At 45.1% G+C, this 24,500-nt stretch overlaps 1 long non-coding RNA gene across 1 annotated transcript; it reads left to right on the top strand.

The window, feature by feature from the left end:
- Positions 1–3,708: 3,708 nt before the first annotated feature.
- Positions 3,709–5,902, top strand: LOC119865296. Its single transcript, XR_005376676.1, has 3 exons — positions 3,709–3,843; positions 4,214–4,415; positions 5,843–5,902. It is a non-coding gene; the product is annotated as an uncharacterized LOC119865296 (long non-coding RNA).
- The last annotated feature ends 18,598 nt before the right edge of the window (positions 5,903–24,500 follow it).

The raw sequence follows: 24,500 nt of genomic DNA, 5'->3' as shown, positions 1-24,500 counted from the left end.
TTCTCTGATTAGCCATCCAAACAAGGGTGATGTCAAAGACAGCTGTGTTTTCCCTCTCCTGGCATGAAACGCCTGGACCCCCTACCAAAAAGACTTATGCAGCATGTGTGTTAACGCACCATTTGTGTTTTTCCCATAAATGTTCCTGCAGACATTGTCCCATCGTTCAAAAATTAAAAACAACAACTGTAACATAACTGGGTACTGACCAGACTTGAAGAAAGAACATCAGTGAAGGGAAGCTGTGGCTTGGTGCAATTGCTTTCATTGTTCCAATAGAGCAGCCACATTCTTCCCATTGGTGTCTTTCCTTTTTTCCAGCATATGGGCAGCTTTCTCTGCTTTTCCCATTGTCCATTGCACAGTGCCTTCATGGCACTCTTATTGACCAGCACCAGCACGGGGCAGAGTGCTCCTCCCCGCTCCTGCTTCCTTATTTGGGTTGCAATAGGCTCTATTTCTCTCTGGACATAGTGTTTGGAAACCAACAGGCATGTATTTGATGCACTGTGCAAATGTCGTATGGTGTTGCTAATGTCATACCATTGACAAAAGAAGACAAGAAAAGGCTCCCAGCAGATGGATTCGTGTTACATTTCCTACTACGCACAGTTGATTCCTGACAGCCTAGAGCAAACAGCAGCCACTTTATCAGTGGGAAAGATGCAAGGTTTTATGTGGTCTCCAGCAAGAATTCTCCCAAATGGCTATTTTGCAGTCCTTACTGGCTTGTCAGTAAATTTTCTCTTTCATGGTTCCTTTTTTCCCCCCTCAAAGATACTGCTGGTCTCAGAGCTTAGAGGCAACAATTGTTGTTCCTCCCAAAATAAAGGTCATTTGTGCAAAATAGTTTATGACCTACATAAAGTTGGGCCAACACAATCTCTACCAAAGGGATCTCCCAAATACCTCACTCATTTTCCACATTTGGTCAGTTTGAGTGACAAAGGCTCATGGGTGTAAGAGCATATAATACCATACAATTATGGCCTCTTGCTTATCTTTTTATAGACAGGCCAAAGAAATCCCAAAATGTCAGCCAGGGCTGGACCATGAAGGGGAGTCAGTAAAAAAGAAATGAATTATTTTCTTCCTTTGCTGATAGCTTTTTTTTTAAAAGATATTATTTGTTTATTCTTGAGAGACACAGAGAAAGAGAGAGAGAGAGGCAGAGACACAGGCAGAAGCAGGCTCCCTGCAGGGAGCCTGACGTGGGACTTGATCCCAGGTCTCCAGGATCAAGCCCTGGGCCGAAGGCGGCGCTAAACCACTGAGCCACCTGGGCTGCCATATTGATAGCTTTCTGTTATCATCTTCAGAGTCTTCAGCAAAGATCCTGACACTGTGAAAATACAGTTTATGTTTATAAAAGATGGAGAACCTGCTCTCATCCTGGCTTGCTAATTTCCAGATTTCTTCTGGCTTTAGCACAGGAGAGTAAGGGCGTTGAATGCCAAGTAGGCGGAGGATGATCCCTGGCTGGCTCACCCCATGTCTGGGTTAATCTCCACCAGCTACCAATCAGGTGGGAAGCATCACTTGGCTGCATGGCCACCGCGGACCATTCCTTTCAAGTTATTATAGGTTGCCACGGAAACAAGGATGTCTTAATGTTAAGAATAATTTGCTCCTTAATGGAAACAGTCTCTCTCTGAAGGAAAGTTAACTGGGAAACCATTTGAATCATCCCCAGTTGCTGTCCCTACCCCACCCCCGCCCTACTTTCCTCTGTTTGCCTAGAGGTCTTAATTTTGATGATCTATGAGGTGTCAGCCAGAAGGTCTTGTGCTCTGCTGCAAAGCACTATAAAAAGGCAGATGTATGACTGTGTCATCTACAAATACCCTAGAAAGTTAAGTGTTAAACCAATGTTAATAATAAATGTTTTCCTCCGAAGTAGGTTATGGCAGCATCACCAGAGCCCTTTGAAGTCGTACAAACTAATAAAATTCCGGGGAGCTCAGGAACACTTACCCCTGCCATTGTCTTTATGGTACAGTCAGGAAAGTTATTAAATGCCATTCCATTGCTTTTGCCTGAAGCCCTTGGATGCCCCTCTGCATCTGAGCTTGATCTCTGAAGATGGGAAGTCCTGGGACAAGAAAGTCCCAGGGAATGGAGAAATGACTCTTTAAAAGTCTTTTTTGAGGAAACACAGTCACAACCCACCACACTGACTCGGTCCAGCACCCACCACCACTTTGCTACAAGACCTCCTTGATCTAAATGGGTGAGGCCATCTGGGTCCTGCCTGGCCTCGATCGTAAGGCCCTGTTTTGGTCGCTTAGGAACCACTGGTCTTCACTCTGACTCCTGCAGAGATTTGTCTGAAGAGAGCCCCCAGGTGGGAAATCTAAAAATCAGGCCACATGCTTATGGGTGCAAGAATTAGAAGCTTACTTTGTTGCCCTATCTTTGCTCAAGAAAATTCTAAGCCAAAACTATATTCTGGCCCCAACAGATGTAAAGTCTTGGCTGCTCCTTATCTTCCGTTGCTTCTCATCCAATAGGAAGGGTGTTTGTTACTGTTGCTGTTGTTGTATTCTCTTAGTAGATCCTTCCTGGTGCAGGAAAAAGAGTCAGCATCATGGGGAAAAGGAGCCACAGTCATGAAATCAAAATGTTCCAGTTTTAAGCTAGTTTCCCCAGAAGCGGATCCTGACAGAATATTCCAGTGAAAGTGACTCATTAGGAAGTGTTCCCACGGTTGTCACATTCTGTAGGGTCGGGAAGCAGGTCTGGGAAGGGAAGAAGAGCAAACAAGGCTATAGTGTCAAGCCGAGTTCCTAAGAGGGTAATGCTGGCACAGTATAGGTCACACCTAAGTGTTCCCATCAGGGATGAGGGAGTTGGAGAGCCCGTAGCCTAGACCCCTCAGTCATTGGTTAAGGGATGTAGGGGCAGGACATATGGGGGCATGGCCAAAGCTGCTCCAGTAGCCTATGGGTTGTCCTCTGCCATGGAGATGCACGTGAGCCTGGGAGCAGAAGCACCAGGGAACAGCAATACGACAGGAGGGAGTAGCAACAACATACTGACAGCCACTCCTGTACACCCCATCTGCAAGAGAAGAGAGCAAGGAGGGAAGGCCAAGCTCACTTTCAGGTTAATTTGTTTGTTCATCACTCACTTATTCACTTAGTAAACATTTACTGAGCACCTGCTATATATTCCAGGCATTGTGCTAAATGCTGGAGATGACAAAGAAGAAGAAGGCAGAACCGATCTTGTCATTGCGAAGTTAACAGGGTGGGTGGGGACATGTACTGAAATGTCTGTCACCCAGCTGAGGTTTGGACTCGACTATTTCTAGCTTCCATCTAGGTCTGTTGGATGAAGGGCCAACCCTTCTACCTTGAGGAAGCTCTCTGTATAATTACATAAGTCAGGGGTCACAGGGCTGTGCTGCTTAATGCTAATACTGCATGCACCTAGAGATCTCTGGATGAAAAGCACAACATGAGTGCGAGGTATTATTAGTAATAAAGGTGGTGTTTAGTAATACCAAAATAAATAGGCTGACAGGAGTTTTGCTCTGCATTCAGGAAAGTGTTCTGGGTCTCCTAGGCCCTTTATCTAAGAATCAAATGCTCCCAACATCTATAAAACATTCCTGCCCTGGTTTGTCTTAGGACCTGAGCACTTTTCTGGCATCCACGCTTCAGTAAGTGCCCTGCTGATTCCAAGGACTGTGGCTGTGTGGGCGGCATCTCAGCGGCAGCCTAGGCAGATGGGTTACCTGAGGTCACATCCACCTATTGCCCTCCACCAATGGGCCAGGACCAGGAAGGAAGGAGAAGGAACTGGAGTGGAGACATACCAAAGAGGTTCTTAGTTGTAGGGGTAAGTGGGTTTGGAAAAATATAGCATCCCTGCCCCTCTGTTCCTGGGACTGAGGCCTGAAAGAGTAGAAGGAAAGGGGGGCGGGGAGGCTGATTTACAGGGGCGAACAGGAAGCCATCTCTGGGGAGAGGATGTCCGAACGAATGTTGTGTGCCATCTGGGACCTGGCCTTAGCAGATGGAGCTCCAGGGTAGGAAAAGCTTGGCATCTGAGGGGCAGCAGAGTGGGCAGAGGGTCAGGGTGGAGCTGACAAGCTGAGAAGCAGGGACATGAGGTCTAAGCCCCAGGCAGGCCATGGTCAGAAGTTTGGATTTTATTTGAATGTGATCGGGAAAGCCTATCTTAGCCCTTATCCCCTTCCCCTGTAAAGGTCAAGAAAGAAGAGGCCGTGGGCTCAGGCACAGAGCAGGTGGCATGGAGAGCATATGGAGACCCTCACAGATGACAGCCAGGAGTCCCTTGGCCTTTGGAAGGGAGCAGGTGCCTCCTCCTGTTCAAAGTTTGGCTCCTGGAGTTTTCCCGTGATGTATAATTCTCTTCCCTGAAGGTTCAAGTGCTTCTTCTAAAAGCTAGTAAGTACCCTGGTAAGCTTTCAGATCCTGCTGCAGTGATTTTTAGGTCCTGGTGGCCTTTTGACAAAAGCTGGAATGCCCCAGTGTACCTCTACAGGCTGCCAAGAAAAGACAGTCCAAGCCTGATGTGAGGGCAAACAGGGCTGGGCTGTGGCACAGGGGCCAAACATCTTACACACCCAGCTCCTTGGACTTGGGAGAAGATCAGTCCATCACATTAGAACATTGAGAATAGCAGTTCTCAAAGTGTGGTACCCAGACCGGCAGCATCAGCATCACACGGGATGGGAAGTTTTTAGAAATGCTAAGTCAGAAACTCCAGAGGTAGAGCTCAGCCTTCCATGTTCTAGCAAGTCCTTCTGACAATTCTGATATCAAGTAGCTTGAGAACCATTGCTTTAAAGGAAAGCTGGGAAGATGGGTTTTTTGTTTGTTTGTTTAAAAATCCTTCCTTAGTTAAGACTTGGCTCTCAGTGTAAAGTCAAATCAGAGCAAAAACAGAAACCTTCAGGGCACAGAGATATGTGATGCCAAAACCCCAACCACCCACTGAGCCTCACATCTGAGTTATAACTTCCCCAATTCAATGAAACTCTGTGATGAAACATATTAATAAAGAATAAACTCTACTTCTCCCAAATAAGTTCCAAGCCCTTAATTTATCGTTGGTGTACTCCGGATGCTCCTGGGATATGTATTCATTCCTTCTCATGCTCAGCTCCTGAAGATACAAAGATGGTAAGACTCTCGAGTAGCTTGAATCAAAAAGAGGAGTGTGACTTGTAAATGAAACATTAAAAGGCACAGTAGTAAGCACTGCAAGAGTGCTGTGGGTTGGGGTGAGGGAGACAGAGAAGGAAGGAGGAGGAGGCAGAGGTCTCAGCCTAACCTGGAGGAAGGAACCAAGGGAGGTTGGCAAGGGTTAACCCAGTTCACGTGGTCTGCTGGCTGAGTCAAATCATGATGCAGTCAGGGGCAAAGCTCCAGCCCACATCCCTGCCTTCTCCTCGAGAAAAGAATTGTCCACAGAGCCCAAATACACCCATTGCCACAAGCATGTGCTTGAGCTGTGAGGGGGGAGACTGGAGGAGTAAAGGCACCACTGGCTACCCCGGCCTCCTGATTGCTGATCAGCAGCTCTCCCTGGCTGGTTGGCCAGCTCCAAAGCCCAGCAGTTGCTTCTCGGTGTAATCACCCCAACAGACACTCCCAAACCTCATTTCTACCACAGAATTCTGTCCATTTGAAAGGACTTTCAATTGAGCAAGGGAAGACTTGGAATAAATCCCTGTTTATATAATGACTGACATTGTTTTTAATGACAAAAAATTAGAAACAAGTGACATTTGCAATAACAAAGAATGCTTAAACAAATTAGATTAAGTCCGTAGAACATAATACTATGCATTAAGAGCTCTGTTTTTTAGTGGCACCTGTGTGGTTCAGTGGTTGAGCGTCTGCCTTTGGCTCAGGGGGTGATCCTGGAGTCCTGGAATCCTGGGATCGAGTCCTGCATCGGGCTTCCTGCATGGAGCCTGCTTCTCCCTCTGCCTGTATCTCTGCCTCTCTCTCTCTCTGTCTCTCATGAACAAATAAATAAAATATTTTTTAAAAAACCCAAGACTTTGTCTTTTAAAGAATTTTGAATGTTGTGGGAAATGCTCTTATATATACAGTAAGATTCTAATTTATAAAATACATATAACAAACATATGTGCATTAAAAATATCAAGGAGAAATAAACCAAAATACTATGAGGTAGAATGGGAACTTTCATTTTTTATGCATTTTGTATTTTCCTTTTTTCTACACTTGGCATGTATCCCTTTTATAATGAAAAGGTTATAAAAATTAAAACCCACATGTGACTTCCTCCTGGGCATAAGGAACTCCTTATCTCATTGTTCCTCCAGACAGCTGCCTCCTGGTCCAGTCCTGGTGAGTCACCCACCTTGTCTGTTTTTTATTTTCTCTTTGCAAAATGAACATGATAATCCTAGCCTTTCCACCTCATGAGATAGTTATATGTTGTCGCCGTTACCTCCCGCTTGTAAAGCCCCAGGTGAATGCTAATTACTGTTATTACTAACACACTAATGCTTTCTGGGAGAGGTGAGTCACGGTGACTGCAACATCACTATTGAGACTCACAGGAGGAAGGAATGCTCTCCTGGGACAGAGTTTTCCGTGATGCCTCCTCTTCCCAGAAATCATCCGCCCGTGTAGGGTTCCGAGAGGGGCTGGAGGGGGACGTGTATAGCCACCAGCTCTTGCTGGTACCAAATGGCCGAGAGCCTCGGCTGCAGGCCACTGAGCCTCTCATTGCACACTGTGGGTGAGCTGCGTTCTGGCTGCTATTGGCTGGGATCAGCTGGCTTGGGCTCCAGGCTGTAGTTTGGGCCCAAGTCTGTGCCACATGTGTCTCATCCTCGGGGACCGCAAGCCAGCTGGGGCATGTTCTTCTCCCAGCAATGGCAGAGGCACAAGGGGGCACACCCAATCACACCAGCACACTTTCAACTGTTGTATGCATCACCTCTGCTAATGTACCCCTGGCCAAGCCCAAAGTCTCGAGACAGAGAAGTGTTCTCTTCCAAAAATTGTGGGAGAATCTGCAAAATCACATGACAAAGGGTGTGGATGCAGCAAAAGGTGGATAATTGAGGTCAGTGACTCAACATGGTACTAGGATGGTTGGGAAGCTGTTAGCGCCCTGCCCATCCAGACTGAAGGTGTGGAGGAATGGAAGTGGGGGCTGTGCCAATGCTACAACCCTTCTTCACTCATGACTGACATTTACAGGGGGCAGGGCTTGGAGCTCCGTGGGGCTCCCACCTGAGCCCAGTGCAGGCGAGCATGAAGGCAGGACTCTATGCCATCCATCTGTTTTCCTCATCTACTTGATTTCCAAACCTGCAGCCTGGAGCCATATTTTCAATACATTTTAATTGGCAGCATTCCTGCCTCTTGTGTTGCCATGGTTTTAAAAGGTTGTGTGTATTTTTATCATTTCAAGACCACATCTCAAGTACTTCTCTGGTGTGTAAACATCTTTAGGACTGAAGTCCTCCCTGGGAAGATCAAATGGACGTGTCCGCAGGCTGGCTTGGAAGGGTCCATCCGACGATGTGGTCTATCGCCTGAGATAGTGGTCCACCCAGCAGGACAGCACCAGAGGAAGGTGGAAAGTTGGGGGAGCTGCTGCAGATATACATGTGCAGGGTTGAGGAGATGCCTCCACAGAGACAGCAGAGATGGATGGTTGCAGAGACAGAGCCTAGCGTTGGGAGCTGAGAGGCAGCCTCCACGCACCGGACTAGAGCTTCAGGGTTCTGGGCTTAACAAGGCCAAGCAGGAGGCCTGAAGGAACCAAATGCAATCTATGACTCTGAAATATGGAGCCTAGCACAGACCAAGGGCCTCTCACTAGAGGCCCTCACTTCTTTTCATTGGAACCAGATGTCTCGGCACAACTACAAAGCTGGAGTCTCATTTTCCTTCTGAAATGAAACAGACAGGTAAGAAAAAAAGACCTAGCATGGACTTGTGCCAAATAATGGTAGAACCAACACAGATGTCCCTGTCGAGTTTACACCCACCTCATAAGAGTTCACTGTCACTGTCAAAAGTCAAGGGTTGAACCTCAGTCTAATGGGGGAAAAATCATCAGATATGTCCCCCAACTCCTGACCAGCATTCCTCAGAACCATCAAGGCCATCATCAGCAAGGAAGTCGGAGAAACTGCCACAGCAGGAGGATCCTAAGGAGGCCTTGGGACTGACCATAATGCGGTGGCCTGGCTGGGATCCCGGGACAAGAAAAGACAAGAGGTGGAAACTAAGGAAATCTAAATAAATGATGAACTTTTGTTAATAATGTATCAATATTAGTTCATTAACTGTAACAAAGGTACCATGCTAATAACGTAAGATGTTTATAAATATCAGAAATGGGGTATAGAATGTACTGAAAACTTTTGCAGTATCTTAATTTTTCTGTAAATCTAAAACTATTCTAAAAAATAAAGTCTATTAAAAAAAATCAAAGGCCAAGAGCACACACTCGGAAGCCAGTTTGCCTTGGGTTCAATCCTGTCCATTTCACCTTGGGTAAACCACTTAGTCCTTCTGTGCCTTGGTTTCTTCACTGTAAAATGGGAATAATCACAGTAGCTCTGACTGTCCTGGTGACTAAACTCTGGAAGAGTGCCTGGCACTGAGTAAATACTGCTAGTGCTTATTTAATACATAAAACTAAAGGTGTGAGTCCACCTCATGTGTCCTATAAAACAAGAAGAGCGCACATTAGCTGAGGTTTTGTTTCTCTTAAGAAAAAAAAAAAAAAAAGGAGACAAGTGTTGGCAAAGATGTGGAGAAGAAGGAACCCTTGTGCCCTGTTAGTGGGAATGTAAACTGGTGCAGCCACAGTGGAAAATAGTAGAGATTCCTAAAAAAAAAATGTAAATAGAAATACCTTGTGATCCAGTAATTCCACTATTGGGTATTCACCCAGGGAAAACACTAAATCAAAAAGATACATGCACCCCTATGTTTTCTGCAGCATTATTACCACAGCCAAAGCATAGAAGCAGCTCAGGTGTTCATTAATAGACAAATGGATAAGGAAAATGTGACATGCACACACATACATGCACACAGAAGAATATTATGCAACCATAAAAAGGATGGGATTGTGCCATTCAAGACAACACGGATCAAGAGGGTATTATGTTAAGTGAAATAAGTCAGGCTGAGAAAGACAAATATCATATTTGTCTTCCACTCATAAATGGAATCTAAAAGAAAAATGAATAAGCACAAAGCAGAATCAGAATTATAAATACAGAGAACAAACTGACAGTTGCAGTGGGAGGCGGTTGGGCAAAATAGGTGAAGGGGATTGGGAGATACAGGCTTCCAGTTATAGAATGAGCAAGTCATAAGAATAAAAAGCAGAGCATAAAGAATAGGGTCAATGAGATTGTAACAGGGATGTAACGGGACAGATGGTAGCTATACTTGTGGTGAACATCACATCACATACAAACTTGTCAAATCACTAAGTTGTACACCTGAAACTAATGTAATATTGTGTCAACTATATATATATATTTTTTTTTTTTCTTTTTAAAGACCATGCTTAGGTCTCACTATGATCTCCACTGGCATGTAAGTCCTGCAACCTTGCCCTTCCCTGCAGCACGGCCTGAATTCAACACCTCCTGCTTCTTCTCCTGAATGTTTCTCATCCTTTGCCAGGTTCAGATGAGATGCCCCAGCCTGGAAGCCACCAGAGTTGTTATCAACACAGGCAGATTCATTGCTTCCTTGTGTCCTACCCTTATTCCAGCCCTGGGAGCATCCTACTCTATCCAGGATCCAGCGATATTTCCAGACGTCCCCAATCCCAGCACGCGCGCCCAGCCCCAGACCCCTGGGCTGTCTCTCCTGCCTGTGTGGTGGACACCCTTCCAGCTCCGAGCACCTTGGGAAGGAAGGGCACGTCACCACCCAACCGGATGCCTGGGAAACGCGTGTGTTCCTTATTGCTCAGGAAGAGGTCTCCCTAAAGAACAATCCTGAACTTTGTCCAAATGGTTGAGAGCTTGACACAAGTCATCTTCCTGTGAGCATCTGAAAAAAGCTTGTGTCCAAGCAGAATCAAATGCACACATCTGCTGTTTCCTTCAGTCCAGAGCTTGGGTTCCTGGAGCTATTTCCTGCTTGCACTCACAACCACACTCCCTCTCTGGGGCCACTAGGTAAAACAGAAGCCAAACACTGCTCCGACGTGGCAGTCCCTGAAAGTCTAGGGCTATAGGATGAGGCTGAGTCTCCCAGTGCTATTCTCCAGTGGGTTCCCCCGCTTTCTGCTGAAGAAGCCTATTTTATGTCCAAACTCTGGAGACACTAGCAAAGGGGGTTGTTCAGGTGACCCTCATTTTATAAGTGAAGAAACTGAGTCCTTCTGAAGGCAACAGAGATTTCGGGCATGTTTCCTGTTTGGAGAAGGAATTGCCATTCCCCATCCACCTTCTATCTGGGCTTAGCTCATTTTCTTTGCTTTTCTTTGCTTTCCATCGTGCCAGTGCTTGGCAATGACCTACATAGACCACATGCCTAATAATAACGTGGGCTTTATTAGCACCTAACAGTTGAGAGCCTCTGGGGATTTGGCAAAAGCAATGTTTACTAAGTCACCTGCTTGTTGCAAACAAACCCTCATGCCTCTGGGGCAGCCTTAAAGACAAGAGGCTGCTGGCTGGGGGTACCTGACACAGCAGGCACTTGACTTTTTTTCTGTCTCATTTTTAAATATGGAAATCCTCCCATGGCTCACTTGCATGGAGTTGATATTTAATGTATATAGCAACTAGTATGCTCAGGTATTGACCAATCAGAATGGATGTTGGCCAGTGTACCCAACCAGGGCCCTACCCCCACCTGCACCCCCCTGTTCGTTAGGCAGTGCCTCTGAAGCTGCAGGATTAGAGGAAGGTCCAGGGAGTTCCAGGGAAGGGGTCTAGGTGGTCAGAGCAGTGGGGCAATGGCCATACCACGTGATAGGAAAGCAATGATTTAACCAGCCGTTTGCCAACCTTAAATGAGCATATATTCTCAATTCTTAGAAACTACAGAGCCACACCAAATGGCTGAACATACAGGTGTCCCTGAGCATACATGATGGTTGATTATAGCAGGCCAAGGAACAGAGGTGTTTGGATTTAAGAGCCTTAAAGATTTCATTTTAGTTCATCCCGCCTCCCCTTTGGCCCACTGGAGCTGGGAGTGGAACTGGAGATGGGCTGGGTGAACAGATGCAGGAAGTAGGCATCAATGGCAAATGACAACCTGAGATGCTCAAAGCTGGAGACCTCCAAGAGGGTCCCTGAGTCCAAAGGATAAGTGTAGAGTGAGACCTGAGAGACAGGACAAAAGGCAGATGCTGGGAAGAGCCTCTAGGGTCCTAGAGGGTCAAGAGGACTAGAGCATAGTGAAGCAAGGGAGTGTAAGACCATTGCCTCAAAACTCTCCCATTCTTGCCATGGGAAGCTTGGCTGCGGTTCAGTGTAAGGCAAGGGTAGGAGCTACTCAGTACTTCCCAGGTCTTACAACTTGTTTGTGAAAAGATTTTCCTGAGCTTTGCAGCTAACTCACATAGTGAGTCCCTTCTAGAAAAGTTGTTATGGATGCTGAAGTTGATACATCAGAGAACTTCCTCATTTGAAGGGCTACTTCCCACTGGGAAAAAGCATGATTTGGGTGAGTGATCCTTTCCATCAGAGTTCAAATTCTTTATGACTTTGGCACAACAGCAGTTCTATTCTCTTTTTCTTTTTTTTTTTCTTGTTTATTTTTTATTGGAGTTCAATTTGCCAACCTATAGCATAACACCCAGTGCTCACCCCATCAAGTGCCCCCCTCAGTGCCCTTCACCCAGTTACCCCCACTCCCTGCCCACCTCCTTTTCTACCACCCCTTGTTCACAACTGCAGTTCTAACAGTCATTTTTGAAGCGGGCTGGAAGGCCACTGGTGGGATGCATGAATTCTCTGATGGATGCAAATTGCTCTCCACACATGGTGAGTCCTTACTTCTGCTTGTCGGAGTGAATGCCACACAATCCTTCAACTGTTGTTTATAAAGAACTCACCACTTCTTACCAGTAACTTATTAAGTGAATCATTAAAGATGACTGAATTTGGAATTTGTGAACCAAAATTAGTGTGTGACTAGAATACTTTTTATTTTTTTATTTTATTTATTTTATTAGTCATGAGAGACAGACAGAGAGAGAGAGAGAGAGAGAGAGGCGGAGACACAGGCAGAGGGAGAAGCAGGCTCCATGCAGGGAGCCTGATGTGGGACTCGATCCCGGGACTCCAGGATCATGCCCTGGGCCAAAGGCAGGCGCTAAACCACTGACCCACCCAGGGATCCCATAGAATACTTTTTACTCTGTATTTTATCCCAGATTCTGTCTTCCATGCAACATGTGGCAACTTGCAAAGCTCGTGCTGGGCATGCATCACTGTCAATGGCCAGAATGCCCACACTTCGGAGGAAGCGAGCTCTGTTATCTCTCTCATCATTTGTTACTACTATGTTATCCATGTACTATAGTTGGTTACAGATGATCTGATCTTGTCTCCAGTGGTTATTATCTCATAACTAGACTGGAAGATATGCATACATGGTGGTTCAGACGAGAACCATCGATGCCCCTACTGCAAAAGCAAGCATTTACGGAATTCCACCCCTCTCCCTAAAAAGCAATTTACTTGTACAGTGACAGCTTGTACAGTGACACTGTTGCAAACAAGTGGCATCTTTTTTCCATTAGAAAATGTAAAAGGGCAGAATAGGTCTATTGCCACACCTACGTGGCTTGGAGTAAAAAAATGTCTAAAGGTTATTACTCCTTTCTGGGAAGGTTTTTAAATGTAGCTTTATTTTTTAAAAATAGATTATAAATTCCTGTGATCCAAAAGTCAACACAATACTAAAAGGCATAATCGAGACATTTCGTTCTCACTGATCCCCAGTCTACATAGATCCTCCATCCCACACCCTGGAAGTCACCACTTATATTTGTTTCTTATAAAACCTTCAGGGTTGCTGTATGCAAATAGTATTTTCCTCAAAAAGAGAGGTTTTAAATAGTTCATGAATGCACAGAGCTGCCCTGATGCCACATTAAAAGGTAAAGTCAAATAAGGTAGATAATTTCAAAAGTGACCCCAGGAGACTGAAATTGCCTCTAAGGTTTATCTTCCTATGACTGTCAGCAGCAGTGACCTTTTTAAAAATATACCTGGCTTTTGGGAAAAGAATAGAATAGTTTTTCCCCAGCTCCCTTGTTCCTCCCACATCAACAACCCCACAAGGGCTCTGACAAAGGCCCATCTCCATTTCCAACAAACTCACCTGTCTAGGCCCATCATCATATCAGTGCCAGTGGGGATGGGTGAATGGACTGTCATGCACACAATATTCAAGGAAGAGGTGGCTGGCTGATTCAAATCAAGTTTCTTCCAACTGGAAACAGTCCTTCAAAATGGATCCAATGGAGAAACTTGATTCTGGAGGATGTCCCAAATATGCAATAACACCTATTTATGGAGTGTTTCATGTGCCAGGTGTTACGGCAGGTGCCAGGAGGAAGGGTGAGTGGGGGAGAGTTCCTGCCCTTGCAGGCCTCACAGCTTCGGGAGAGGCATAAGACATGGTACTAAGAGTCACGAGGAAGGACCACTAGCCAGGCTGGAGAGCTCAAGGCTTCATAGGGGTCCCTCACGGAAACTGAAATGAGAGGGGCAGGAAGGCTCAGCAGATGGTGAGCCTGAGGTGCCATTATATACGGAGGCCTCAGCACGAGGCAGCCAAGCTCATTCCTCCTGGCCAACTGGGACCTTGTGGAGAAAGTCCTGGTGATCGAAGGAGTGACTTTAATGGAGGTGTTTAGGGTGTGTGGCAGCCCTCACGTCACAACACATGGACATGAGTCTAGTCCTACTCTGTGCCAGGGCAGTGGGAGGGTGGGGAGCTCCAGGCAACAGTCAGGAAATTAAATGCCTTCCCTCCCAAGGACCCTCCAGTTTATTCCATGCACTCCATAATTGCTTTGGAAACCTCAGGAAACGTCATAGCGATGGGAACTTCCAGGCAAAGGCCTCAAAATGTCAATGAATCAGAAGGTGAATCAATCGGGTTCCCAATAGAAAAACAGATGGCATATTCATACCAGGAAGACCTGGGGAGGGGTTATGTATAAAAGTGCGGGTGGGTGGGGGATTCAACAGGTGGTACAGTGTCTAGGGCCTCACCACTCTTAGGCCCAAAAGAAGGAGATTGGGGATAGCTACTGGAGTCCACAGGGAGAGGGTGTCTTCTTATGCCCCTGTGTCTTGAGAGGAGCAGCGGCCCTCAACAGAGGTGATCTTGCAGAGAGAGCCAAGGATTAAATTTCTCAACCTCACCTTCCTTCCTCTGGTGGGCCTGAACGTAGCTGAAGCCAGCCCTAGGAGAGGGTACAGGACTTGCCAGTATGGTTCCAGACACAGAGCAGTGGAAGGCAAGGATCTGGAGGGGCGTAGGTGGCAAGAAGGCAGAAGGAAGCCCACTAGGGCCTCCCTTGATGTGGGGCAGCAGGAGACTGGACAAGCTTTCTTCTCTTCTTTGTGCTTTTCTGTATTTTTCTAATCTCAAAATGAGCGCATGTGACTCCTGGAATTGCAGAAAATATGATTTTTAAATTTAAAAGGCCAAAACACAAACCACATCAACAGCCGTAACAGCAGCACGGAATGTGTACCACGAAGGCCCCACGGGGCAGTACAAATGCCTTTAATAATTAGAGCAGAAACGGGAGGCCTCACAAAGAATTCTTTCCCACTCTGGACAGCCAGCTGACCCTTTCCCAAAGGACACTGACCACAGATGGAGCAAATGCAACTGACATTCTCGACGAAGTCCTTGGGAAGAAGAGTCACTGGGCCCTGAACAAAGTGACACCCAAGCCCCTCTCGCTTCTCTGAGGTGAAGCTTGTGCAGAGGGAGGGCCTCACAGGGGAAGACACTCAGCCTCCCAGGGATGTGGTTCCATCCCCAGGTCAGACACTTCATTGTGGGGGCACCTCAAGCCAGAGACTGTGAGCGCTGCTCCTGCTCCTTCCCTTCTGAAGGCCCTATGAGGGCCCCTGACCTTGCAAATGGCCAGAACCTCTGCAAATATTACTCGTAAATGAAGGAGAGTAATCACCACCACAAAAGGCAAGAACAAATGTCCTAACTGCTCCCTATGTCACAGCCCACAACCTTTAGGAGGCCTGCAGCACATGATAGCCTTCGGGCAGAAAGAAGACACTTTCAACTTGGGTGAGTTGAGGAGAAATGCATGGGCCGGAACAGTTGCGATCATTTCTTCATTTCCCACCAGATGGCCTATTTTCTCTTGTGTCTCTGCCTTCTCCACTCCTCAGCTCCCTGGATTCAAGGATTTCTCCTGTGCAGCTCTCTCCCTACCTGCAGGGTTAGAGGTAGAGACACTCAGGTCTGGGGCTCTCAGAGACCTCAGAGGGCAGAACCTATGACACCCACCTTTCTTCTGCTACCTCAGCTGCCTCTGGCAGTGCGATTTCAGTGTGGGATGGTACTACAAGCTCCCTGTACCTTGAGGAAGGGACAAGATGGATGAGGCCGATGGAAACCCCTTCTCATCATGTGAGAGAATCCGGGCAGAAGAGAGTGTGAAAAGGAGGCAGGACAAGGAGATGGGGAATTCACGAGAAACCCTGCATGAAGCCTGAAAATGTGATCACATTTTGTCATAGTCCTCAATCCCGTGGCACACTCACAGCTGGAGCCTGAAGATTTTCAGGCCAAAGGGAAATGCAGGGACCAAAGAAAACTCTTGTCAGATGCTAGACCCTCCCCAGCCGCTCCCTACCTCTCAAGACTTCCACCACAGCCAGGAGAGAAGAAAAGGAGCCACAGGTCAGGCCCCCCTCGATACTTGAAAGCCTCACACCTATCTTCCTCCCTCGTTTATACTATATAAACCAACCCACAGCATTTTGATGCTGAGGAAGGGTGAGTGCTGGGCACAGGGACTTCAGGAAGAGAGTAAGGTGTGACAATGAGCGCTTGTCCTTCCTGCAGGATGGGGTGGGGTAGTGGCTAAAAGTCTAGATTTGGAGGTCAGATTAAGAAGATCCAAAGCCCTTCCCCTCTGCCTCTTATCAAGGTGGTCTACTTACTTAACCACCCGGGCCCTCTGATCTACCACCATAAACGGGATAACCAGGTCTTAAGTGCTTCCTAAGGTGATGGATGTAAAATACAAACACCAACTTGGACAAATTCTTGTCTTAAAAAAATTGATCCTGAAACTAATCAAGCCTCTGGATCTCTGAACAGTTTACAGAAAATACAGGGATTGAAAAAGAGATTAAGCAACGCTATAAAGACACAATCAGCCCAATCTGGAATGTGGGACGTTCTACAAGATAAATGACCTAGTGTCCTCAACGAATCAATAGCGTGGATAAAGGGGGGGGGGGGAGTGGAAATTGTTAAAAAATAAAAAAAGACCCAAGAGATAAGAACCATCAAAAGAAATGCATGAGCCTTGTTTGGATCCTGATTCAAAACCAAAACAAAGCAACCCCAAAGAGACATCTTTAAGGGAACTAATCTAATATTAGGGAATGACTGTTAATTTTGTTAGGGTGAATAATGGTGTGGTACTTATATTCTTAGAAAGTCCTTACCAATTACAGATGTACCTGGAAGTATTTATATTTATGGCTGAAATGAAATGGTATCTGGGACTCTTAGAGTTAGGGAGTAGCAAGGGACAGAGTTAAATGGTTGGAGCTGGGGAATGAGTGCCTGAGTTTTCCTTATACCCTTCTGCCTGCATTGTGTATCTTTTGAAAGTTTTATAGTAAATTAAAACCTTTCATAAAGTCACCTTACATGACTACAAACCATGTTAGGATGTTAGGTGCCGGATCGGACACCTAGTTGCCACCTCAGCATCTGTCAGGCTGACGGGTGCTTGCGTCCATGGCTGGGGGATGGTTCCTTGCAGCTGCGACCTGCTTCACTTCCAGAATGAGCCACAGGTCTCCCTGACGTGTGGCAGGGGATGCCAGCTTGAGCCTGCTCAGGACATCCTGCACCCCACCAGGAGGAACCCACAAGAGCAGAGGAGTTAGCGCCCTGTGAGCAATACATCCAAGCACCTTGCTTTAAAGGTGGATAAACTGAGAACTGTGTGAGGTCTTGACCTTCATGTCAGCTGGTCCGTGACACAGCCGGACTAGGGATTCTGTCTTGATGGCTTCTGCAACACGCAGCAGAGGGCTTTGCCCACATAGGCTCTCAATAAGGATGTTTTGCATAATTAAATAAATAGAGACCATAACAACATAATACAATTAACAATAGAAGTACTAAAAATACGTCTCCCCCCCCCCCCACCATATGACTGATTTTAAGATCCCAAAGTATCATTTGAGAAAATGAGGACCTATGAAGGAAGACAATCTTTTGTGCCCCAGAGATCCACTTCCACCCAGGTGGTAAAACACCATGCTTACTGTCTCTTAGCTCTATCTTCAACATAACGAACCCAGTGTCCATGCGGGTAGGTGTACGTGCAAACAGGTGTGTGTGCTCCATATTGCTGTAGATAAAAATAGCTCGTGAGCTTGGAAGAACAGTCTGCTTTAATTCTAGGAATTCGAAAAAATGCTTTGTAGTGAAGAACAGAATCTCAGTTTTGAAAATAATTGGCATTTCCCCCCAAGCACAAATATTTTAAATATTAACGTAAGGGAGATAACATGCAGAGGCAACTCCTCCAGCCCAAGTCCTCATGACTACAGGAATCTGTTTCTTCCGTCCTTCTCTTCTCACTGTCTCCTGGGGCTTTCAGGGGGCTGTGAAAGAATCTGTAGGGTTGCCAAAGTTTGAAAAATAAGCAACCTGGCTATCAGGCAAAAATGTGCAAAAGACATCCACATGCTCTATTTTTGTGTAGAGAGCAAGGAAATATTTTTTATTAGAAAACTGGCAAGAAGAAAACCATTTGAGTGATGAAGGTTCCAGCTGTATGGCTAACCCGTTTAGCCAGGACCCGTTTAGCATGGTTCAGAGGGCTGGTAATGAGATCCAAAGTATTCTCTATCTAGGTCAGCATTGAATCCAGCCTAGGTCACAAAGTATAGAGAGTGGTTTAGCCAGATGTGTGTTCAAGAGCCTATGGAAATGAGAGCGTGTTCTGAGATGCAGGCATATCTGACTTTGGGTCTAATCTGTCCCCTTTTGGGGCAGGTGTTGGTCCGGAGTTTTCAGATAGAGTTGTCGTGGAAGGAAAACTTTCTGTATAGGATATATCTGCAACTGTGGTTCTTTCCCAAAGGATTAGAGAATGTCATTGACTTTCCAAAACTCTCAAGAAAAACAGTGTCAGGGCACCTGGGGGGCACACCTGGTTAAACATCTGACTCTTGATCTCAGCTCAAGTCTTGATCTCAGGGTTGTGAGTTCAAGCCCTGTATTGGGCTACATGCTGGGCATGAAGCCTACTTAAATTTTTTTTTTTTTACAAAAACTAAAAAAAGAAAAACATGGTGTCCACTGTGAACCAGAATGCAGGGAATCCTCTCCTGCATGGTAGATGAATATTAATTATTATGCTTTTTCTACAGATAAACTTGATCATATATATTAAAAATCATAAAAGTTGCACAGTACTCCACTTCTAGGAGTTTCTTCTAAGGAAATAGGATGTGTCCTAAAGATTTTATTTATACTAAAAATAAAGATAAAAATAATAACTAATTTTTAAAAATAGAGTAATGAAGTAATCTTACTGGTAGCCCAGCAATAAGGGATTTTTTAAAATGATAGTACAGTGCAATTTCTTCAGCCATTGAGAACAATATTGAAGAAATGTATTTATTGACAGAATTTATTTATTTATTGAGAGAAAGTGAGAGACAGCATAAGCAGGGGACAGAGAGAGAAGCAAGCCCCCCACCGAGCAGGGAGTCTGATGCTGGGCTCCATCCCAGGATCCTGGGATCATGATCCAAGCCAATGACAGATGCTTCACCGACTGAGCCACCCGGGAGCCCTCAACCAGCATCTTTCTTAAAAGTTACTCTTCTTGGCTTATTCCTCATTGATTTAAACATGTAATTTCCTAATCACTCAAGAGCAGTCTTTGGAAGTATGGAAAGAACCTATATAAACATCAAGACAGAACAGAGCCAGCCAAAGGGGGATTTTCTTTTCAGCTTTCTCATTTCGAGGTGTTTCCTTCTATCAATGATGTCTCAGCACTGGGGGAACCCAGCATTGGATGGATGCTTCTTTTTGTCCCTCCAAGGTCTGGAATAAGCATCCTCCCACTGTTAGCACATGCGTGCCCTCAATTAAAGTGTGAACAACAGCCCAACCTAAGATGGTAAATCCACCCTGGAACACTCACAAACGCTCAAAAGGCAAGCAAGGGTTCTGAGCTTCCTGGGGAAAAGCAGGGCCAGTGTGCATAGCTTTCCACATGATGGCTCCTGGGCTCTGGCATAGCAGACCCAGGAGTTAGGAAGACACAGACATTTAGAGATGACAGTGTCCAGAGCTGAGAGACCCACAATAGACCGACACAAGCACCCCAGGGCCAGACTCTACTTAGCACCTCTAGGGGCTACAGAGGAAGGGGTTCTGGGACCACACAGAGCTGGTTCTGAAGGATTTGGAGACCAAAGGCACCGTGTATGGAGCGGAGCTCCTTTGGAAAATGGACATAACTCTTAGCATTTTAGTACCTTTGCTTATAAAATGAAAATAACATAAACCCAGGGAAGTTGTAAGAATTAAATGAGAGCCTAGTCTAGAAAAGTCTCACAGAGATGTGCAGAGCCCTACCTACCATGCTGGGACCCCGATGTGGGACTTGATCCCAGGACTCCAGGATCACATCCTGGGCCAAAGGCAGACGCTCAACCACTGAGCCACCTAAGCATCCCCAAAAAGCTTGTTTTGTACTAATTTTTTTCCTAAAGATTTTCGTTTCTGACAGTGTTTTGTACCAAAAAGAAAGTTATTTTCTTGGCTATAGTTTCTTTCAAGTGGCTTCTTTGCTAGAAAGATTGCATAGTTTATTTTGGTGGTAGCTTGGCTGGTTTGTTGGGTTTTTGTATGTGTGGCAAAATATACATAACATTAAATTTACCATTTTTAACCATTTTGAACCTCACAGTTTTCTGGCATTAAGTACACTCACATTGTTGTACCACCATGTATCTCCACAATGTTTTCACTTTCCCAAACTGAAACTCCAGTACCCATTAAATAACTTCCCACTCCTCCCTGCCCTCAGCTCCTGGTAACCCCCATTCTACTTTCCATCTGGATGAATTGGACTTCTCTGGGAGCCACCTATACCTGGAATCATACAATATTTGTCCTTGTGTGTCTGGCTTATTTCATTTAGCGTAATGTCTTCAAGGCTCATCCCCAATGTAGTATGTGTCAGGATTTCATTCCTTTTAAAGGTTGAACAAAAATACTCCATTATGTGGCCATACTACATCTTATTTATTCACCCATTTATCTGTGATGGCCACTTGGCTGCTTCCACCTTTTGGCTGTTGTGCATAATGCTGCAATGAACATGGAGATCCAGAGTTCTGTTTTTGAGGACCCTCCATACTGTTCAGGATTACTTCAGAAGAGCATGAGTGTGTGTTTTTTCCAGTAGTGGGTAAAACAATGGTTCCCAAACTGGATTCTGCATCAGAATCACCTGGGAACTCTTATATGCAAATCCCTGAGTGCCCCACTTTCAAGACTATGAGACGAGATTATCTAGGGGAGGAGCCGGGCATCTGGAATTCAACCCAAGTTCCCTGTGCCACTCATCTGTGGGGTGGTCTATGGGGCCATGGGGTATAGACAGGAATTCCAGCTGCCCCTGCAGTGTCCACTATATACACCCAAGGGGAGACAAGTTTTGTTAGACACAGATCCAATGCTGCTTTGCTCTCTACATGTGGCAGAGACTTCTTGTAAGAAAGTAAAGGAGTAAGGAAAGCCATCCTCCTGTCTGGTGAGGAATCAGAATGACACCTCTCACTGTTCAGGACCCAGCAGCCTTCTAGCTTGATTCTCTTTGCTAAAATCTCAGGAGTGGGCAGAGAAGCTTCCTCAGGGAGTGTCTGTATGTACTTTTCCTGAGACAGGATATGATCAGCCCTGTTTTTCACTATCCAATATCAAGGCTCTTATTTGACAGTGCCTTGGGTCAAGCTTTCTCATAGGTGGTTTGGTTTTCCTTCCATCCATAGGGATTCCTGATTCAATGCTCGCTGGCACAGTCATGCTTGACTTTGAGAAGCCACATGGTTTGCTCTGCCAGCAGCATGAGCATCCCAGGGTGTTCATAGGGTCTGTGGATCTTCCAGGACATGCACCATTCCCAAAGGGATGCCTCCTTTGAGTGCCTGACTTTTCTTTTATTCAGGATTTTTTTTTTTAAGTTTCGTTTTGTACTTTGCTATAGCATTATTTGCATTGAATTTAGAAAGTTTGGAAACTATAGGAAAAGAGAAGGAAACGGGGAAAAAATGGTCTTAATCCCACTCCCAAAGTCTACCATTTTTGTGAATTCCTTCCTGTCTTTTTTCTCTGCATCCTTTTTTATGTGCTCACTTATCATAAGTATTTTCCCATGTTATTATAAACTCATGCATACATTTCAGTGGGTGCATGGATCTACCAGGGTTTACTCAATTCTTTCCTTATTTTTAAATGTTTTCGGTTGTTTCCAACTTTTCTCTATTGTAAACGGTATTACAATGAATGTCTTTAGACAGAAGGCCTCTTGTGATATTTTCCCTTAGGGCAAAGTCCAAGAAATAGGATAATTAAGTCAAAGTCATGAACATATTAAGGCTTTTGATATGTAGCCCACCTAATTTGTGGAAGGATGGGTACCAAATTGCACAACCATGAGCAAATACAAAAATGGGCACCATTATCTAGATCCTAGTCTCATGGTTCCACACTGAGTGATTCTGCCCTCAGGGGACATTTGATGTCTGGAGGCATTTTTGGTTTTCACAATGGAAAGGATACTACTGGCATCTATTTAGCAGAGATCAAGGATGCTGCTAAACATCCTACAATGCACATTATAGCTATACACAACAAAGAATCATCTGATCCGGAATGTCAACAGTGTCAAAGTTGAGAACGCTGCTCTATGGTAACTGTCACTTGGATTGCAACCCATTCAGGGAGAAAAATACAGAGTCTTATCAGCTCAATTTCAGGGCCCAGCTGTCAGGTGCTGTTGCTTGTGTCAGTGCTACCAGATATCAGCAATGAAAACCAGTCTAAACATAGCTCGCTGTGTTCCTGTACAAGATGAGCACCCTGATCCATAATCAGATTTCACCTTGACCAACCCAAGGCACTACCTGAAGCACCTCTTACCCAGGGCCCTGAGAATTCTTACCCATGGCTTTCAGTCCAAACCACTGCCACCCATCAGAAATGTTCTGATATAATTCAAAACAGAGGATCCATATGCTCTGATTTTGAGAAATTTTCTGGGATCCTATGCAAATGTGCCCACACACCACCCCTTCTCAAACCTACAATAACCCCTGTGCAACACACCCAAACCCTAGGACTTTGAAGACAAGATTTCAAGTCACAGACCTAATCTGTGGTAGAGACAGTTAACTCTTCCCAGTATCTATTCTCCTGTTCCTCCATGGTAATAGAATCTTCAATTTTTAGCTGGTTTATAGCTTCTCAGAACAAACACAGCATTTACCAGACTTTCTTGCAGCTATCCAATGGCTTGTAAGTGGAAGTGTTGAGTGTGACTTCTAGTGGTGTCATGTCAGAGGAAATGCACCCTTTTTTACTAATGACATAAGTAAATGTGGACATGCTGACCTGATCTAAAGCAGCCAACTTAGACCAGGAGGTGGAAGTCAAGTTTGGAGGATGTCAGAGCAAGAAGATAGAAGGAGCCTGGGTCTTTGATAATCATGGAATTACTGTACCAACCCTGTACTCTTTACCACCAGGCTTCACTATGTGGGAGAGAAATAACCCCATGCTTATTTTAAACCACTGTTATTTTGGTCTCTGTTACAGCTGAACCTAATCCTAAGTGATACATAATCCATCTTCCTCATTTGAAAGATAAAAATGCAGGCCTGAATGGACTATATCAGGCTTGGTTCGTGGTGCCTTTTCTGCCAGCTGTCAGAGAGTTTGCTGAATAAGAAAAAAAAATGAATCATTTAAGAGAAATGGTGTATTTTGGGATACCTTATGAGACTGATAATACAAAAGAAGATGAAAGACTTGAATTTGGAGGAGAGCAAAGGCTTTAGAATATGTGAGATGAGATTTGGGGCACACTAAGGAAAAGGAAAATAAAGCATCAGCCTTCATTTTTCAGGGTTAGATCTCCTGGATCTGGGAGTAGTTAAAACTCCAACAACACTCTTATTGATGTAATGATCCTTTTTTAGCAGTCAGCAAGTCTGAATGCAGAGGCTGTTTATAGAGCAGTGTAATTAATAGATACTTCATGGAAGTGATTGTTGCTGGTTCAATTATTCTTTAAGAGATTGGACAGATCAAGAGACTGCTCTGGAAGGAGAATCAACCTTTCTTTTTTCCCCTTCAGGATAAGTGAACACTCATAATTTATTAAAATTATCCTCTTGGCTTCATTTTACTCACAAAGGAAATATATGCACCTTCTTAAAATATACAGATTTGTTTTCCCTTGAGTCCAGAAGGTAAAGAGAATGATAATCGGTATCCTATTGAGTTAGAAGAAAGCTGTGTCTGCACATTGCCTAAGCAACCAGTCACTCAGGACAATTCTGTCAAAACACCCGTCGATTCTGTGAAAGATCCATTAGCCTGGTTATGTGACATCCCACAGCCTTCGGTTTGCCCTTCCTAGATGGAGTAACTATTTCTTATTTTCTATCGCCTATATTGGCTTCCTACAGACACTGCTGCAGATAAAGTTTTGATTTCATAGAGGAAGTCATCTATCTTTGCAACTCCCCACAGGGTGATGCCCTCATGACCATCAGAAAATGCTCTGCAGAAAAAAGGTTCCATTGCCCACTGGAGCTTGAAGGGTCAAATGAAGCCCAGTCCCCAGGACAAGCAGAAACAATTAGAAAGATGACCATTAATTGGCCTTCCCCTTTTCCTTCTTCTCAGTGTCCAGAAAATGGTTTTTCTTGGTTCTAGGACTAAATGGAGTGAACACCTGGTCCAGATTTGCTTGGATCCTTCTTCTCTAAGCAACTAACTCTTGATGGAAAATATGCTTATATCACATAGGCCCACACCAAAGAGAAGAAAAAGCCTCCATTTATCCTGTCTCTTTGATTTCATTTCAGCCTCTGGAGGCAAAGTCAGCCCAGGCAAGCCTCATGCAGCACGTCTGGCTGGCTGCACTGTTATCATAATGCAACAGAACCTTGGCAGCAGCTTCTTGAGCAGGTTGCTGTGACTCTGAAG

Source organism: Canis lupus, chromosome 23 (genome assembly GCF_011100685.1).
Source record: "Canis lupus familiaris isolate Mischka breed German Shepherd chromosome 23, alternate assembly UU_Cfam_GSD_1.0, whole genome shotgun sequence".
In the NCBI taxonomy this organism is placed as follows: domain Eukaryota; kingdom Metazoa; phylum Chordata; class Mammalia; order Carnivora; family Canidae; genus Canis; species Canis lupus.
Note: the sequence above shows the minus strand (reverse complement) of the source record. Positions and strands in the feature narration are given on the sequence as shown.